The following is a 17617-nucleotide window of genomic DNA, read 5'->3' on the forward strand; positions in this document are numbered from 1 at the left end:
AAAACACAATATTTTAATATTGAGAGTAAAGCCGGCAAACTTCCAGAGGAGCATCCAGCGAATGAGTTTGTCACCGGAACAAAGCAAAGGAGATTAACAATCACCTTAAACCAAGGAGTTAATCATGTCAAGTTGTGTTGAAGATGACTGTCAACGGTAGTTTGCTAGTGTTAAGTATTGCTGAACACGAAGGTTTGTAGAAGTATCCACTATTTACTATAACTATGGCAAAGCTGGCTTTTTTTGTGCGCAAATTTGCAGATGCATTAAGTTAAATTGCGCGAGGCTTAAAAAAATGCCTTTATTTGGTTCAAATTTGCAAAACTTTTACTTTAAAGGGGTATGTGACGCATCAGGCACATAAAATACATTTAACACGACGCAACATGCCATACAGTACTACGCATAGCGCTTTTGGGTGGAATATATTCCTTAAAACAGGCAAAAACGTATTCAAGTCGGAAAAAAGTTAAAATAATTATCATACGCTCACTGTAACTTCAACTGTTATACGCATGACTAAACTACGCTTTGCTGGTTTCACAAATCATGGCAATTATGTGTGTTCACGCAAAATACAAGCAAGCCTTATAAGTTGTGTAATAAACCGAAAATGGTTTTCAAAATAGAATATAAGCAACCGTGTAGAATTTGTTTGAAAAATGGTTTGTACAATTTGATATAGGCTCGTTTGTTGTCAGTTTCAAAGTTTCGGTTTCTTCCACCAAAAGCTAGCTTGCATTTAATTGCTAATCGCAGACGATTTTTCACCGGAAAAGCACATAAAAATATATCTTAGGTAATTTTTAATTTTACTTTTATTTCAAAACTGCAGCCTAATGACAGCAAACTATAGCGTTCAAATCATACAATTACAATATATTATTTCAAAACAAATCACAAAAAGTAATATGGAAACAGCTTTTCTTGGTAGAATGATGACTACGGCGATTGTTTTTGGACGTCAAAAAAAGAAAAATGTTCTCGAAACTCACACGTTAGGTCAAATGTCAAAACTATTTCAAGTCAAAATGGATTAAAAATGACCAAAAATTTTTTAGAAAATTAAAATAAATGTAGTCCCATTTTGAAATTCTCCTTTCAGTTTAAGGTAAGACGTCAAAAACGATTGATTGACTACGCTAAAATAGTAATGCGGTACTTTCTAAAAACAATGCATTTTTTTTAAATCAATGTAAAATTTATTAAAATATAGTTTCTCAGTTTAAAGGTAAAAAAATAATCCCTCTATTGATGACAATGACAAGTCAAACTTACGAGCATATACAATACATACATTATCAATGCACGGGCAGCAGTTACAAGTTTTATGACATGTAGATGCGAACCGGCTTTTCTATCATCTTTCTGCACACCGGACACTTTTGCAGTACCTGTGCGCAGTTTGCGCAACTGCAGAGGTGGCCGCAAGGAACAAAGGCGATTTCTGCAATTCCTTCAAAGCAAATCTTGCATTCCTTCCCTTCTTGTCGATCACTAATCTTCACTTCTTGTATTCGAACTTTTTTTTTGATTATGGGACTTTTTTTTTTGATTATGGATCGAACTGGAATATAACTGGTTGATGATTGGTCTGTATAGCAAAATAGCAAATAGTGTTTTAATTAAAAACTAAACCTTCTGCTTCGTCTTACCATCGGGATTAACCTTAATTACAATTCACGCACATACGTATCGATTCGGAAAATCAAAGTTAGGCAACGGGAATGACAAAACTAAAAGTAAATAATTTTGCCCATACACCAATGTAACATTTCTAATGTGACCTTGTAAGCACAAAATTAATAAAAGTGTACCGCTTCAAGATATTAAAGAAGCGACAACTACCAGGATTACATCTTCCCCTATACGGTAAATGGGTAAAGCAGTCGATGCTTCAAGAGGTGAATGTTATATTTTTGAGTGTGTAAGTTTTTCATAACAAATAGAAAAACATTGACTATAGTTACTATTGTAAAACTATTCGAAAAACTAGTGTAAAAGAACCTTGCGTAAGCTGAACAAACTTATACGTCTGTAAAATCGCAATAAAGTTACATGCTATCTAAATGCTCATTTAATTATTAATAGCCTTTACTCACAAGCATAGTTCTGTCATTAAATTGACGAAATACGTTTAGCTGAACCCTTAATATTATACGAAATCCTCGGACGCAACGTTTGACTTAAATTAACCATCTAAATTTTATTGGAATTCTAATTGCCTGTACCGGTATTGCTTTAAACTGGGACTATCCTGCTTAAAAAAAGCCTAATAGACAACCCTTTTCCACATACTATGTACCTGTTGTTGTTTTTCATATCTATTGTTATAAACAAAAGTAGGATTAATAGAGAAAATGTGTTTGCCTAGCTCAGTGTGGTCCAACTCCAGGCCCGCGGGCCAAAGTTGGCCCGCCAGTTCCGCTTTTTTGGCCCGCGAACTGATAGTCAGCTTTGCTTCAATGTACGGTAGCAATATCACTTCAATATTTGTTTCTTTGTTATTGTAATGGACAAAAAACTTTGTAACTGATCTTTTGTGAGTTCATAACTACCGTAGCTGAACAAAGGTGTAGATTTTAAAGTTAGTATATATGCCATAGGCCAGCGGTTCTTAACCTGGTGGGCGCGCCTCCCTAGGGCAATGATTTTAATGGTTTCGTTTGGGTTTTACACCACTCCTACTGCGCTGTAGGCTATAAAGTCTGTTTTTGCCATGTTTAACATTAAAACTGCTCAAAATTGAATCTTCTTTTTGGTACTTTTCTTGACTATGTTTTAACCCAAAGTCTCTTTGAGCGCCTTTGCATGTTTTCATATCATCGGATGTATAACGGCCCTATTAAAACTACAATTTTTCTAACTTATAGATAAACGATAAAAGTCATCCCCCGTTCAAACTATTTTTTGTCCATATTTTATATATGACAACAGGCTTGCAACAGGAAGCAATCTTTTGTGCGCGAATCTATAATGTTTTTGCAATATGGCCGTTATAGTGTGTCGTGACATATTTTAAAACAAGTTACCGTACTGTTAAAATCTATGTGTCGAGCACGAGCAATACGTTGTGTGCCCAATGCGAAAAGACCCTAAATTTACAGTTTAGCGCCAATTCATCCAATTCAACTCAATTTTTTTCGCGCTTCGCGCGATCAACAACGGGCTTTATTATTTTCAAGTTGTCTTAGTGATATTTATTGAAAATACCGAATTGCTTTTCGTAGGGGGCGAAAAGGCATATGAAAATTACCAAAGTTGGCGCGGCTGAAAAAAGAACCACTGCCATGGGCTATGTATAATTTGCTAGCAATAATCCTAGAATCTCTATTTAAAAACATTGGCCCGCAAGATAAAAAAAAAAGTTTTTTTTGATCGCGATGAAAAGAAGTTGGACCACGCTGGCCTAGCTAATTGGGCACGTATAAATGTTGTTAAACAGTAAAAATATAAGCATTAAAAACCGAGTGTTGATGTTATCGTGTCGTCATTCATGTCAAGTAGTGCATCAATAAGTTGTTCCGTTGAAGTAAACATTTCGGCATCGGCGATTCTTCTGCAATTTTAAATGTTTTCCAAATTTTAAATCCCTTGCTTTTGTTGAAACTTAAGCTATTATTGAATTTGAGGAGAATTAAATCACTTAAGATTTGTCAAAAAATACAAAAATATATCGTAATTCGAAAATTGTCAGGTCGTGTTAAAGTGACAAAAAACATTAGTAAAAGTAAATGGATGATGTTTACCTTTTAACAGTTTGTTCGATAGAAGCTTTGCTGAAACCCATTCCCAGAACATTCCTGACTATATCTGAATTCATGGCAATTTGAAGCTTAACTTTTTCACTTGCCTATGAAATAACAAACTTATCATTAAAAAAAGTAACCAATAAATGTTCCACGATTCTATATTATAAACGTTTATTCAGGGGGTTTTATATTTCGGCCATGATGAAATCCAAACTAAAACATGTTGGTAATTTCAAATAAAAAAAAAATAAATTTTCAAACAGAGACTTGAATAATGCTTATCTATACCATGCGTTAAAATAGGGATGTAAATGGGCTAAAGCTGCGTTGGTCTAGGCTGAATGTTAAGTTAGGTTTTAGTTTAACCAACCAGTGGCTTGCGAAGCATTTCCAAATGTAACGATTTCTATCAGATCGAGAAATTATTGCATTATTATTACGTAACATTTATGCAATAATGTAACAAATATGTAACAATTAGATGTGTTGTGTTACCTATTTCATTCACTATTTCAGTACGTACGCTAGTAGTAAAAATGCAGATTTTATGATTGCATGTGTATACATTGTTTCTTTTCTCATTAATTTGAGAATAGTTTAGGGGCTAGGTTTGTGGTTAGTTGGGGTTTAGTTTGGTAAAAGGTTAGCAATTAGGTTCGGGTTTACGTTATAGGCGTTAGTTAGGTTTTAAGTTAGGGGTTCAATTAAGTTTTAGGTTTGCGGTTATTTTTAGGTCTAGGTTTGGGGTTAGGTTATGGGTTTGTTTGTTAGGTTAGTGTTATTTTTGGGAATATGTTTGGAGTGTGTTCAGGGTTTATTTTGAAGGCTAGTTTTGTAGATAGGTTTGGGGTTAGGTTGGGGGTTGTTTGGGGTTTAGATTGAGGGTTAGGTTGGAGGTTTAGTTAGGTGGTAAGTTGTGGGTTAGGTTTGGGCTTTTGTCTGTTAGGTTATGGGTTTAGTTAGGCTGGGGTCTAGTTCGGGATCTGGATGGAGACTAAGTTACAGACTAGGTTGGGGGTTAGATCAGGGGGTCAAGTTAGGGGTTAAGTTACAATAAAAGATTACTCCAAGTTCACGCGGAAAACAACTAAGAGATGGTGAAGCTGGTGTAGGTGCTGGAGATGGTGGAGCTGGAAGGGATCTGGTTGGTGGCGATTGTTCTGCGCAATAGCAATAATGATTTTCAACTGAAAAATTGATTTAATTTATAATTGGAAGGTTTAATTAACCTTATAACAATTAGGTATCTATTGGGAAAATTAAACCTGGCAGCAGGAATGAGAAAAGTAAAAGTAAACAATTAAGACTTGTTGCTTACACACAACTGTAACATTTCTAAAGTAAGCGGCCTTGTAAGCAAAAACATCGATAAAAGTACCACTTCCTGATAGTAAAACAGCCGCAACTATATCAGGGTTACATTTTTTGATACGGTGAATACCAAAATAAGTTAACCCTTTTGTGTTTAAGACTATATTCGTAATGGTGCGCGTTTTGCATTCGAAAAGAGGAAAAATTGATTTGTTGCAAATTTATTTCTGTGAAATCGCAATACAATTGCATGCTCCGAAATACTCTTAGCCTTTACTTAAAAGCAAAGTTCTGTCAGTAAACTTTCGGTATACGTTTAACTGAACCCTTGGAATTTCATTAGTAATCACTTGACGCAACTATTGATCTGAATTAACCATAAATAATTTATTAGAATTATATACGTTTTGTTTAGTTTAAGATGATTTAATGCTTTATATTTAGCTGTTTATCGCAGCGCTTAAGGTATATATAGATAAATAGTTTGCATGGTCAAATATAAAAAGTTTTAAAACAGTAAAAATATAGAAATTAAAAAAACCTGGTGTTAATGCTATCGTTTGGTTGATGTTTATCGTGATGTCCCAGTTGTTTGAAGAATTGACGAAGACTTGATGGGTGCTTACCTATAACATAAATGTTTTAGGTAAGGATTTAAATGGACTAAAATTACCACAGGGATCGTCTTGCTACATAACTGCTTATATGTTGCTCCGAATGCGGATGCAGATGAGAAAGGATCACCAAAAACTTTCAACATCGTTACCTTGTCGATTGACGCTATATTGGGTATGATTACCTATTTTTTTAAGATCTGAGCTTATTTTTGTGTAGAGTGTCTTAGAACACTGGTTCTTAACTTCAGCTCCGCAAAAACAATTTATTCGGCCGCCAAATAGAATTTCTTGGTTACGGATAGAAGTGCATAATTTAGTATAATGCGATTTTTACCGAACAGCAGTTGTATGGCTGCTCTGAAAACACTTGAGATTCAGCTTAAGATACCAAAAAAACGTTTGGGTTTAGGTTGGGGGTTAGGCTAGGAATTAAGTTGGTGGTTAGGTTGGGGTTCGGATTGGGGCTAGGTTTGTGGGTAGGTTGATTTTTAGTTGAGGACTATGTAGTTTTTAGGCTGGGGGTTAGGTTGGTTAGGTAAGGATCGGTTTGTTAGATTAGATTTGGGGTATGTGTGTATGTTGGATTAGGGGTTATTTGAAGGCTAGGTCGTGGTAAGTAGGTTTTATGTAGGGGGTTAGGTTAAGGGTTTGTTTGTTAGGCTAATGCTAGGTTGGGGGCATGTTTAGGGTGTGATTAGGTGTGGGGGGGGGGGGTATTTTAAAGAGCTAGTTTGGGGTTCAGGCTATGGGTTTGCTTGTTAAAAAAGGTTAGTTTCGGGGCATGGTGGGGGTAAGGTTGAGGGTACCGCTGGGGGTAGATTTGTGGATAAGTAGGAGGCCAGGTGGAGGTTAGGTAGATGTTAAGTTGTGGGTTTGGTTGGGACGTAGGCTGGGGCGGTCTTTGTGGTTAGCTTTGGGCAAATTTGGCATTAGGTTGGGGGTAGGGTTTGGGGTTAGGTTTGGAATAAGGTTGGGGGTTAGGTTTGGGATAAGGTTGGGGATTAGATTAGGGGTTAAATTCCGGAGTTAGTATGGGGACTAGTTTAGGGCTAGGATGGTGGCCAAGTTAGGATAAGGGTTAGATCAAGGGTTAATTTGGGAGTTGGCTCGGGGCTAGTTTTGGGACTGGAATGGAGGCTAGCTTGCAGGCTAGAATAAGGTGAGATCAGGGATTAATTTAGGAGCTAGGCTGGGAACTGGTTTGGGGGTCAGGATAGAGGCTAGCTTTCCAGCTAAGATAAGGCTTAGATTAGGAGTTAAATTGGAAACTAGTTTGGGGATTAGGACAGAGGCTAGCATGCCAGCTAGGATAAGGGTTAGATGAGGGGATTAATTTGTGCTATTCTGGGAACTAGTTTGGGGGTTAGTACAGAGGCTAAGTTGCAGACTATATAGGTTGTGCGTTAGATCAGGGGGTAAGTTAGGGGTTTACAGTAAAGTATTACTTCGGGTTCACGCGGAAAGCAATGAAGAGATTGTGGAGATGGATGAGATGGTGGAGATGATGGACCTGGAAGGGTTCTGGTTGATGGTGATTCTACGCAATAGCAATAATGTTTTCCAATTTAAAAATTGATTTAATTAACCTTATAATTGTATTTCAGTTCACGTATGAATCTACCAATATGCACCTATTCGGAAAATTAAACCTGGACAGCAGAAATGAGAAAAGTAAAAGAAACTGATTAAGACTGATTGGGTACACACAACTGTGACATTTCTAAAGTGAAAAAAAAATACCACTTTCTGATAATAATACCAAAAACACCAAAAGAAGAATATCAACATAAGTTAATCCTTTTGTGTTTAAGACTATATTCATAATTGTGCGCGTTTTGTATTCGAAAAGAGAAAAAATTGATTTGTTGCAAATTTATTTCTGCGAAATCGCAATACAATTGCATGCTACCGAAATACTCTTAGCCTTTACTTAAAAGCATAGTTCTGTCAGTAAACTTTCGGAACACGTTTAGCTGAACCCTTGGAATTTCATTAGTAATCATTGACGCAACTATTGACTTAAATTAGCCATAAAAATGTATGGAATTATAAATGACTTTTATTAGTTTAAGCTCGTTTAATGCTTTAAATTTAGCTTTTATCGCAGCGCACAAGGTATACATAGATAAATAGTTTGTATGGTGAAATATAAAAAGTTGTAAAACAGTAAAAATATAAAAATTAAAAAAAACCTAGTGTTGATGTTATGGTGTGGTCCGATATGTCACCGTCATTTGAAGAATCAAAGTAATCTTCACTCTTTAAACTTTGGAAGCTATATGGTGAATTTACTTGGTGGTCCGCGTTTTGAAGCTTATCTTGCTTGCTTGAAAACGTTTCCTATGAAATAACAAACTTGTCATAACAAATAGCAATCAATAGATGCTTCACGATTTCATTGTAAATGTATCTTTAGTAGGTTTTACTTTTCGGCCAAATTCTAAGTTAAAACAGGTTGTTAATTTAAAACGAAAAAATGTTTTTTTTATAACGAAGACTTGACCCAGTCTGTATTGCTAGTGTATTTCGACTTTGAGATAATTTACATGTTTTCATTTACTCTACAAAGCAATTTTTATTTGAATCCCTCGGGTTACCTCATTATAAGTTAGTTTAAGGATCAAGTTAAGCATGAGGTTTTATATTAGGATAAGTATTTGATTAAGGCTTGGCCTATAGACTAATGGTTGTTGAGTGGCTCTAACGGACTCAACAGGACTGTCACAGTTAAAACTTAAAATACCTTTTTATTTGAAAAACAAATCATACCTGTGGACTTTTTGAAAACATTGCTCCCAACTCATTGACTACACCAGCGAACTTAGTCTTCAGGTGTCCTTGATTTAGTTGCTCATTGAAGTTCGAGCCGTTCTGGTCAACTGAGTTTTGTGTATGTGGCTTCTTCGGCTGGATTTTGTAAAAAAAAAAGAAAACCACAATCACCAAATAACTTAAAAATCATTATACTTTTTCAAGCATTCATTTATTTAAAAATTTTCAAGCATTTGTCTATATAAGTCAGGTTAGTACGGATTTTGTTGCGAAAGATTAAATAATTTTGGTGTATCTAATTGCCAGGCGCCTTAGCTGATAGTTTCTTCCGAAGGTAGTCATGTCTCTTGTGAAACAATAAAGCATATATCATGCCGTACTATACCTGCTATCAGCGAATTGTTTGCATTATAGTTAGAAAGAGTCGTGACTGCACTAGTCTACCACAAGAAACATGGGTCAACTGACCCTTGTATTTTTACAGGTCCGCGAAATGTCAAAATAATTGCAACGGGTCCATCAGGTAACATTTTTAGAAAAGTTTGGGAACCGCTGAGTTAGGGTTTGGGTAAGTAATTAGGTAAACATTTGAGTTGGAGGGTTAAGAATTTTGATTAGGGATTATATTAGGGTTTAGGGTAGGTGTTAAGGTAAGGGATAGTTTAGGCATTGAATAAGGGGTAACAATAATAGGCGACTCAACCGTTTGTTCCATATTCTTTTTTCGAGATTTCCTCTTCTCCAACTTCACATACACATTTATATTTAAAACTAGGGTGAACTCCAGAACAAAATGACTAGCGACCCTGGGGAGGAAAATGTCAGATCTATGAAAAACACTAAAAAATATCTTTTTTGCGCAGAAACATGCTATAATATATAACACGTCTTCGATTAATTGCCGCTTCCACACTCGTACTGTGAGGAAGCATTTACTCATTTTAGGCACAATCAGCGTCAAACAGTCAATGGACGACCAGCGCCTTTCCTATAGGCTTCAAGTTCTCCAATAACCGGAAAATGTAAAAACAAAAACACACATCACATTTTTTGAAACTTTTTCTTACACCACGTGTGGTGCTACGTAGTGCAATGTTTAGGAATAAGTACAAATGTTTTGCCATTTGAAAAAAATATTTTATTTAGTGATGAACAACCCACAGCTTGATGGATTGTTCCACCACGCAAAATTCTGGTAGACTTCGCAGGTTTTCGCAAAATATTGCAGTTGTGAACCAAGGCCGGGGTATTTCGTCCAGTTTAAACCTAAAAGTAAACCGCTAAAAGAGTGCCGTTTGAAAATGTTTAAAACACAAATCGCGAACTCAGTCCAACAATTTGACAGAATATAGGCTATAGTGCTTGACCAATTTTCCCAAACCAAGACGAAATAGCACAACAGAACCTTTCAATGTTTCGTAACCAACCCGGAACCGATTTAAAAAAAAATCCGAACCAAACCTGAACAAATTTAGTTCGACTTTCAGTTCACATAGTAACATAGCAGTTAAATTCACACCATTGCCTCTATACTGTGTTCCTGAATGGTTCTTACGTGTTTGTGTAAATGCATTTAATTGATTAAGCTGTTAATGATTGACCTAATTAGTGGAACCATCAAATCTAGCATTCGAAGCAAAGGTGACGAGCAGGACTCCTCCTATTTCAAACGATGTTTGGTCTATGTCGCAACGAAACTTTTGACCATTGCATTGGCGCTGTCCAGATACCACAAACCAGGTTCGTGTTGTGTGGTTTATCAAGTTCTTATTGTGATTGTTTGATAGTGGCCATATCACACGGAACATACAAACGCGTACAAAAACAAACAAAAACATACATGAAAAAAGGCATATGACGGAAACAGTCGAAATTTCCAGATTAATGATTACAGACCCATAATTGAATAGATATAGGGCCCAAGGAAGCAACAACTGTAAGCGGGTGGCATCGTAATAACCTAATGTATTGGAAAAACTGACATTTTTCTATCACAGAAAAACTACGTCAACTTATCGCAGACATTGTTATCGCAGACCACTTAGTTAAGAAGTTGACAAGCAATTTTGTGCAAAACTGTCTAACCTACTGTACGTCTTGGATGTTCATCAACAAGTTACTTTTTTAGTTTAAACTAGGTGTGGTTTCATTTTGAGTTGAGCAGGCCTGGCGAGCCTGGCATAGACCACGCCGCATCTTAAATGGCTGTTAACAGGCTTGCCCGTCACCGTTATTCAAGGTCTGGCTTGCATGGTAGCCTACACTTGTTTTTTTTCTGTGCGTTCTATCAAGTAGTAAGAAAATAAACGAGAACAAACGATTTAAAAGTAAACAGACGTTAAGTGGTGAATTTGTGGCCCGCAACCCAGATTCAGGTAGCTTTGCAACATTATGACTTGATTTTATGTTTTAACCCTAATAATAATTATAACTTAACAAGATTTAACCTTTTTTTAAATATAGTTTTTCAATACTTAGCCTACTGTAAGCGTTGGATTCTAATTAATCATTTTTGTTATCGTTGGTGTAAGGTTATACTCAACCAATTCCAGATGTTTTATAAACGTAGGCCTCTTTTTTGACATATTTGACAAATTGTGAAAACTTTAGAGGACTTGATTAGTTGGTTTATCATAAAATAGGGCTTTTCGTTTACTTTTAAACATCACTAAAATGAGATCGAGTTCAAAATTGGGTAAGATGAGTGTTTTCACTTTGGGAAAGACGCACAAACTATCAGATGACTACGACAAAATGAGTTAAGAAAATCGTTTTTTCGTTTTTTTTTCTGTTTCGAATCCCTCTTGCAAATGACATGACATCATCTCGAATTAGTCATTACATTTTTAAACCCTAAGTAAGTGTTCCCTAAACTTATAACTTTAAACAAGTAAAAACATGAACGATGTTTCTTTACAAAACATGATAACCGACATATTAATTTAACACAACACACAATAAGACCTATAAAACGTAAATCATCAATATTTTAAGCAAATCAATCTATAAATGGTTGTATTGAGACTAACAAAATTATAAAGTCAAATTCGCAGTAATAACCATGGCAAAATAAAATCTAAATCGTCTAAATGAAAGCTAAACCTGATGGAATAAGTTGTAAATAATCGGAATAAGGCCTACATGGGCATAATAACGCTCAAAACCGTAGGGAGAGGGTATGGAACGATCGGGGGTCTGTCATCGACAGCTTTGGTGTCGACGATTGAGCTCCCTAGTTTAAACGGCGCCGTTGGGGTGCCGCTATTTAGGCACCGGATTGTTTGCCCCTGTTTGGGGGCAATGCGTGTAGGAAATTTGGTTAGGGTTAAAATTACTAGAGGAGTTAGCCTAGGTAAGGAAGATGTTTGTTTAGGCCATTCAGGCCTGATTCCGACGGTTTAGGTTATATTCCGATTTTGACGTTAGTACGACTATTGGTATTAGTCTTATTTTGGTCTTTTTCCGAACTGCGTTTCATTTCGACTTTGAATTTGTTCTAATTTTCACTGGAGTCCGAATTTGACAATTTTTGCAAAAAGCAAGCTTCAGCAACTGTCAATCACGACAGACGCGAAACCGAAATGTTTAGGACGAATAAGTTCGAACTTTCTTCTCAATGTGTTTTCTACATAGCGGACACTTGCGCATTTGCCGAGCGCAATCCATGCAGCTGCAGATGTGGCCGCAAGGAACGAAAACGACGTCGGCATTTCCATCCAAGCAGATTTTGCATTTACTCTCATTCTTCTCGGTGGTCTTATCTCTTTGTTCGCGAGCCTTCTCTTTTTGCAACTCAAAAATGGTGTTTTCTTGCTCGAAAATAATCTCCTGCTGCAAATCGCGAATCCAGTCGCCCATCAACGGAGACTGCTCTGCAGAAAGAGCTACAATTGAACCCTAATACTTTTACGCAGAGGTTCTCCAACTGCGCAACGCCCTGATGCGATAGTTTAATTATTCCCATGCTTTGTCAAGGGCGTCACACGAATTCCAAACCTGAAATTAATTGCGTTGAACAAAATGGTTACAGATATCATTATCCTTCGGCATGTGTATTCCAACTAATTGATACTAATAAAACTGAAGGGCAATTATGATTTTTGGAAACAATCAAATAAATATATTGGCTGCGGTGTTTTTTGTTTTGGAAAACTATAGTGAGTTGCATATCGCCAGTGTTGTAATCAAGTTATTTTAAAATGACTTCTAAGTCTCAGTCAAGTCATTCGTAAAATACCTTAAGTCCAAGTCAAATAATTTCGAACAAATAAAAAGTCAAGTCCCAGTTCAAGTCATCGGTTGCCAAGGTCAAGTCCCAGTCAAAATATAAACTAGAACAAGTCAACTTCAAGTCAAGTCCTTGTTATAAAAATAAAACCTTCAACCATTAAAACTGGTAAACTCGTCCGATTATGAGCAATGACTCAAGTAAAAAATAACAGTAGATCAACATATGGACAAGCAAATTGTTTTATATGCGAAAATTAAAATAAATGAGCCAATTTTATAAATATTATTATATAATTGTTTAATAAAATCACTTCTTTTTAATCCACGTCTTTCGTCCAAATGACTTAAGGCTAGCCGTGTCAAATCATTTGCCCAAAAGACATAAGTCAAGTCATTAGTCAAGTCAAGTCATTTGAAAACAGTGACTTAAGTGCACTTAAAGTCATAATACCATTTCATATAGCTCGGTACGTCGCAAGTCCATAACAAACTTTGCTAAGGCGTCGCCAGGAGATAAGTCGGACAACTACTGGTTTAACGCACAGACACCAACAACAAGTCAAGCCCCGGACAAGCAATTGTGTGCATAGCAAACAACTGCAACTAGATTAAACATTTACTGTAGGCTACCACCAAAAGTCTCGCAAATAAACCTTCAACAAAAATACCTTTTAACTAAACAACTTCTGTCAATTAATGCGGAAGCGTTGACTTAGGTGTTCTTACGTCAACCATAAAACTGATGCTGGTCGTGGTCTTGTATGTTAATTTTATGTTTGCAATAATTCGCAATTAACAAGCCACATGATAGGCTGTCACGAGACCATAATGTCGACAAAGGATTGTGTTAAATGCAATTGCAACTGTGTTTGGTGTGAATTGCCCTTTTCTTTTCAACCACTCTTATTGTAATGTAAATAGTTTTTTTTGTGGTGTAATTTTATTGACTATACTCACTTCATATATCTCGCGAAAACATTGGTAAACTAAGCTAAATTATGGTCCGAATATTACATCTAAAGTACGTACTAAAAAAACGTTTTTGTTGGATTTGGACACTCACCTTCGGTTTCCTCAGTAATCGGCAACACTTCTTCAGCAGGCACACCTATAAATTAAAAACTTTTTAATAAAAATAACAAATAAATTTATTGCTTTTTTAAAGACAGATTTTTTAAAGAACAGAGATTTGACAGCTGTTGTAAAATCTACATTAACTTTCCGATAATAAATTTCGTCTAAAAAATCTGCGTTATTTTCCGATAATAAATCCCGTTTTTTAAATCTACGATATATTTTCCATAATGATTTTTCGTTTTACCGCAGTTGAAAAGTGTTTATTTCAATGTAAGCCTATTTGTGTCGTTCAAAAGTTTGGGACTTTCTTTCGAATCAGATACTACTTATTTTTCTATATTTTTTCGAATCTTTAAAAACTCTGCTCAAAATAGGCTACTAAACTTTCAAATCAGAATCAAAGTGGCACCTGTCTGCGAGAACTCAGGTACTTCGATGACGTCATCATTTGCAGGTTCTTTATAATTTAAGACGTCATCGATAAGTTCGTCAACTGAGGTAAGCGTTCCTGCCTGACAGATTCGTCTGTTTAAAAAATATCCTTACGCGTTTATGTTCGGAAGATTATAATTTAACAATTTGGGCTGTTAATCATTTGCTTGCTACAGCAGTTGTTTCCCAAACTTTTGAAATATTTTATTGTCAGAGGCTGTGCGTATATCACATGACTGGATATTTTGGTTAGCTCGTGCCGCAATCGCAAATTCAAGGCAAGTGTGAGGATCATTTTAGCAGTGTTGTAAACAAGTCATTTGCAAAAAAGGTTTATTCAAGCCCGAGTACAAGTCATCAGTTGCGCAAGTCAAGTTAACTTTAAGTCTCGTCTTTACCATAAAAATAAAACGTTAAACTGTTGACTTTTCTACTATAGTAGGCTACTATATGAACAATACATGAACAACGAAATAAGAAAAACGCAACATATAACAAGCGATTCGCCTTAGGTGTATATATAAAATAGTGGATAAATAGCTCAATTTTATCAAAATAAAATCTCTAGAAAAAACACTTCATTTCAATCCAAGTCATTTGTCCAAAACACTTAAGTCAAGTCAAGTCATTTTGAAAACAGTGACTTAAGTCAAGGTATTGACTTAAGTCAATTGACTTAAGTCATTACAACACTGCATTTTAGACACGCCCTCTTAGTAATAGCAAAAATAAATGTAATTGTATAAATACCGGTACATGTTAAATAAAATAATTCTAATTTTATTCAAAATCGTTTTCGTTTTATCTGAATTACCTTGCTGCTACATGTTCGACAAAGTCCTTGTCAAAACCCATTTCAACAACTTTTTTGATGATTTCGGAATTGTCATTAGGTTCCCAATACGACTGACAGAAAATAAACAGTTCAGAACGTGGATCAAAAAGAGACAAAAAGTGGAACTTACAATAGCAATAATACCAAATAATTTCACAGCAAATCATACAAATATATGGCCTTGTAACTTGTTGGGGAGGGAGGGGGGGGGGTAATTTACTTGGAGCAAGTAAAGTGATATTACTCTTAACCAAACACTTTATATCGTTTAGAAAAACTCGCTTTAGCTTTTCAAAAAATTATGATTGTTTTATTTTCTAAATTAAAAATATAAGGTTTTCCGAAGTTAGGTCTATAGGCTACTTTTAAACGATATTAACATGCGAAAGAAATTTCTTAAAAAAATTGTTAGGTTACGCTTTAATATTCTGCTCTAGGCTTCAGCTCTGCTTACCGTTGACGCGAAGTTTGCCATTTTCTCCTAGACCATAGTACTTCTCTATATTTTTTTTCAAACGCACAAGAACGGTCTAGCCAACACTAAAGTTTTTTTTCTTTAAAACATATTTTCACCAGCGTTAAAATACATTACTTTATTATTGACCTGCTACTGGATCAGTGCAATATTAATTTTGTCCACCTTGCTCCTAATTTGCAATTTTAAGGGGTTGGTAGAAATACGGAAAACCGTTACTTTCTTTAAAATGTCTTTCAGTTCCACATAGAACAACTATTCTATCATATAAAAAAACAGTATTCGAGGTGGTTATCCCAAACATTCTATCCAACTGCTTTAAATAGTGTCCAACTCCATCGAACGTATCGTTGGTTTAGGGAACTATAGCTGATCAACAGAACAACGTATAGGCTAATGGTGTAAAGCTAATGATTACCCAATGGGAATGCTTCTTGTCATTGATACGACTGTGGATTATGGACCCTAGTGATATGACAAATGTTTACAATTGCAACAACGTTTTAGTATTATTTGTACTTGTTGTAGCCTTAGGTAAAAGCATAACAAATTGCCACTCCAAACTAACACCGGTCGCTGTTCGAAATATATGTTCCAAAGTGCCGTATACAAGTTCCAAATGACTTAATTAAGTTTTAGATAAATCGTTTTCAAAGTAGCTCAAGTCCAAGTCTAGTAAATTTCAATCAACAACAAATTAAGTCCAAGTCATTGCCATTGCAAATGAATTCCAAGTCCAGTCAACGACACCAAGTAAATGTTAACTATCTTATGGTGAGCAAATCACTTTTTAAACTAGGTAAATAATCTATTTTTACGAAACATGTTTTTAGTTAAACCCCGACTAGCTATTAATGTTAGTTATTTGCCGAAATGACTCTAGTCCAAGTCAAGTAATTTTTCCAAATGACTTAAGTCAAGTAAAGTCTTTTGAAAGCAGTTAATTAAGTAAACTTATATCAAGTCATTAAATTCGGTCTATACTACAATGGTAATATACTTGTATATAGGCCAGTGGGTTCTCAGCCGGGGTCCCATTTTTAACGTTCAAGGGTACTGAGAGATATTTCAAATTCTTTAGGATTCCAATTTTGCTTTATTGTTAAGATTCTTGATACATTTTTTTGTGTTGGCCTACGATAAAAGTGTCAAAAATAAAAAGTTTTGTTTATCCTTGATGCACAGTTAATGTGCTGTTTCAATCTTGTTTATTGTAACGTTACATTTTACCACTCAGCAAATGAGCAAGGGTGCCGCGAACCTTTTATAATTTCTGTAGGGTGACGCAACCAATAAAAGGTTGCGAAACACTGATATAGGCCTACGTTAAAACAAGATTTTAGTTTCAAACTGGCGCCTTACTACAGCACTTTCATATATGTAAAAAAATGTTTGCAGTAGCCTACATATAAAATACGTTTTATAGGCGTCATGTCTCAAAAATGAATTGCCCGCCACAAACAAAAAAAAAAGATAAAAGCTGACAAAATAACGTTACCAGCTGCTATGGTCTCTGGTAGAAAATGTTAATGTTAAAAAAAATGTAAGTACTGGTATATAATGTATTTTTAGCGTGCGTGCCTCATAGAGCCTGTTTGGCAAAAAGAGCAGTCACAGTCAGTTTTGGTTAAAACTGGTTAAATTACTAAAGGTTGTATTGTCCGTCTGTCGGTTCAATAGAGAGATTAAGGGGAACACACAATAAGTCCTACAACAAAACAATTTGGATAACCAAATATACTATAGGATTAAGATCAGCCACATAATAAAGCTAAATACACAGTAGCATATACGACAAGATACCATTTAAATCACCTGAATACGACATACAGTAAACCTATTGGAATAAGTGTCAATTTCATCGGAATATGGTTAAATGGACAAAATAACACCTAGAACTGTAGGGAGAGGGTATGGGACGATGTGGGGTCTTAGTTTTGTTATCGGCTGCTGGTATCGACGTTTGGATGCCTTAGACCAGGGGCGGGCAACTTTTCCGGTCGGCGGGCCAGATATGGGAAAATAAACTACTTGGCGGGCCGGATTAGGTACTGCCAAAGCTTGCATGTTTTGGCGCATAATTGCGGCTAAAGTTGTACTATTTAAACACGGCAAC

At 35.7% G+C, this 17617-nt stretch overlaps 1 protein-coding gene across 1 annotated transcript in view; it reads right to left on the reverse strand.

Annotated features, from left to right (window-relative positions):
• The window catches only part of LOC146137598 (uncharacterized), a 135285-nt gene that overhangs the window by 40718 nt on the left and 76950 nt on the right, over window positions 1-17617 (reverse strand). The gene's annotated exons all lie outside the window — the stretch shown is intronic.

This window comes from Ascidiella aspersa, chromosome 7 (genome assembly GCF_963924565.1).
Source record: "Ascidiella aspersa chromosome 7, kaAscAspe10.2, whole genome shotgun sequence".
NCBI lineage: Eukaryota > Metazoa > Chordata > Ascidiacea > Phlebobranchia > Ascidiidae > Ascidiella > Ascidiella aspersa.